Source organism: Etheostoma cragini, chromosome 3, assembly GCF_013103735.1.
Source record: "Etheostoma cragini isolate CJK2018 chromosome 3, CSU_Ecrag_1.0, whole genome shotgun sequence".
Lineage (NCBI taxonomy): Eukaryota > Metazoa > Chordata > Actinopteri > Perciformes > Percidae > Etheostoma > Etheostoma cragini.
The window spans coordinates 6565119-6568203 of NC_048409.1; positions in this window are offsets into that span (position 1 = coordinate 6565119).

A 3085-nucleotide genomic window follows, 5' to 3' on the forward strand; every position below is an offset into this window, starting at 1 on the left:
ACACCACAAAAGTCATTTTTTTCACCAGAGCACTTTATAATTTAGTAAAAAAAAAAAAAAAGATTTTACTTTGTTTAAGTGGAAGTCCCTGAAATAGTCAAAAAGTTTCAACTCAAAAAAAAAAATGTATGAAGTGCTTTTATGCATGTTAAAACTCAAAACGGGTCCGTCGCGACCCTAACACCATAGGAAGGTTAAATACCTTGGGGTCTTGTTTGCGAGTGAGGGGACAATGGAGAGGGAGATTGGTCGGAGAATTGGTGCACATTCAATTTATCGCACCGTTGGGACAAAAAGAGAGCTGAGCCAGAAGGCGAAGCTCTCGATCTACCGGACGGTGTTCATTCCTACCCTCGCCTACGGTCATGAAGGCTGGGTCTTGACCGAAAGAACAAGATCCAGGGTACAAGCGGCCAAAATGGGTTTCCTCAAGAGTATGCCTCGCGTCTCCCTTAGAGATAGGGTGAGAAGCTCAGTCATCCTCGAGAAGCTTGGAGTAGAGACGCTGCTCCTTTGCGTTGAAAAGAGCCAGTTGAGGTGGATCGGGCATCTGGTAAGGATGCCTTCTGGGCGCCTCCCTAGGGAGGTGTTCCAGGCATGTCCAGATGGAAGGAGGCCTCTGGAAAGACCCAGGACTAGATGGCATATTGAACCGTTCCCAACCTAGCCTGGGAACGCCTCGGGATCCCCAGCCGGAGCTGGTTGATGTGGCTTGGGAAAGGGAAGTTTGGGGTCACCTGCTGGTGCTGCTGCCCCCGCAATCCAAGCGGACGAAGATGGATGGATGGGTGGATACACTAATTTAATTAAATATTGAAACTGTTTCCTTGTGTTGCCCAGTGATAGCACTACTGTAATTATTAAGGTAGGGCGGCTCTTTCTGTCAGGTGGTTAAATATCTACCAGAATGGCCTACCTCCTCTATAAATGTAGTTTAACATTGTAAATACTTTTTGTACAATTCATTTACAACTTAAACACAAAGTTGTTACCTTCTCATTCCCTAACATGCCAGTCTTCTTTCCTTGATACCCAGTAAGTATGTTATTGATACAAAATACAGCATAGACTAGTTACACTGTGAACTTTCTTGCACGATCTTTCTGGGATAATCCAAAATCTAATCTTCTATTACTCACAGGCAGCTACACCCCATCCCTCCAAGCTCTGAGTCATCATTATTAATCCTTTTACCTGCAGAAGACTGCAAAGGTGGAAAGTGATGGTACGTCAGAGTGAATATGTATGACATCAGCTTAGTATGTAACTCGTCTCATGCATAAATCATTAAACACATATCTGAAACACTCAGCTGGGACCTAACCGCATTAAATCACAGGCCTGTTTAGAACTGCTGCAATAGACATTATTTTCCATGTGAGCCTTTGTGTTTTTTTATTGACGAAAGCCTTATTAGTCAGCTGTCATAGATACAGCTGACTGAGGCTGGATTTGTTTTAATTCCCTATAAACTTTGATTTTAATTGTAAGTGCTCCCTAGCAACTTTCTCTCGTATCACTGACTGGATGACAAAGAGTTGTACACTCTTTATGATTGTCTAAAGGTTGTCGGACCACACTGAGCTCACTGATCTGGCTGGCTTCAGCTGGACTGCACAGAATTAGAAAATACACCTGGACAATTTACTATTTGGGAAAAAGACCTACTCTCCTGCATATTGATTTGAACATTTTCTCCATGGATGTCTTAAGAGAAAAGATTTTCTCTGATGTGCAATCATCCAGCAAGCTTTTGAAAGCCAGTCGAGTAAGACCAGAGGCAGTGACCTGGGGCCAAAGGTCAGCCAGATCCAGCGTGGCTACCTGCCAGCTTCATGACGCTGCTGGGCTTGGATCAATCACGCGCCTGGATTACTGGAATAACACACCAGCCCTGGGCGGAGGAATTTATGTGCTCACCCGTACACACCAATGAAATGCCTGTTTGAACATCATAAAAATGCTACAAATACTGTGTTGATTTTGGTAAACATGACTGCAGGGAAGAGTAAATCTAGCAGTAAAAGTTAAAGCCACAATCATAACAGATGCCATAATATTACTTTGTTATTGAGAAACATTGCTAAAGGAAAACTCTCATTGCAAGCAAATTAGACAATTTTCCCCCAAAATTGTTGTCTATGTCACTGGTTAGTTAGTGAAGAAGGGGTTTTGATTAATATAACCAGTTACACACTATGGGAAAATTACATGTTTTGAAAATGTAGACAATTTAGGTAAACATTTTTTAACTAATAATCCATGACACGACTTTTCCAAAAAAACACTGGTTTAGGGTTTGACTCGGTTCAATGTGCGCCACACGCAACAAATCAAGGCGTTTTCTGGAGACGTATTATTTTTGGCCAATTTAAAGTCTGGAATACTGGTGTGGGCAGGGTTGACCTTTGACAGTTGCATATCATCATGTTTGTGTGCGCTGTGAGCTAGCCATGGGGGTAGGCGGGCATCCACATAGGATAGCTCCTAATGCTACAGAGCACTCACCTCCCGTTAGCGTTCCATTGACTGCCATTCATTTATTTGTTTTTTTAAATACTGTTTTTTGGACGTTTTTAGGCCTTTATTGACAGGACAGATGAAGACATGAAAGGGGAGAGAGGGGGAAGGACATGCAGCCAAGGGCTGCAGACCGGAGTTGAACCCCCGCCCGCTGCATCGAGGAGTAAACCTCTATGTATGGGCACCCCGCTCCACTAACTGAGCTATCCAGGCGTCCACTGCCATTCACTTTGATACCACTTTGACAGCAAATAACTTTATATCTCAAGCGTTTAAAAGAGTAATTGGTCTATGGTTCATTTCTAAAGAAACACAGCAATGTTTAAAAGGCTCCATTACCTTGCACCTCACGTTATGGCTCCGTAGCAGACGTTTTTGTTAAAATAGGCTAACGACTGTATTACAACCAAGCAACTTGCTCTCGCATAGTTAACCAATCCCTGTATTGTAAGGAGAAGCTCGCCGGCAGTTTCGACTTACATTAGCTGTTTAGGTTTAATTACTAATGTTAACTAGCATTTTAACATATACCCAAGCTCTCAAAATAGGAATTCACTCTGAA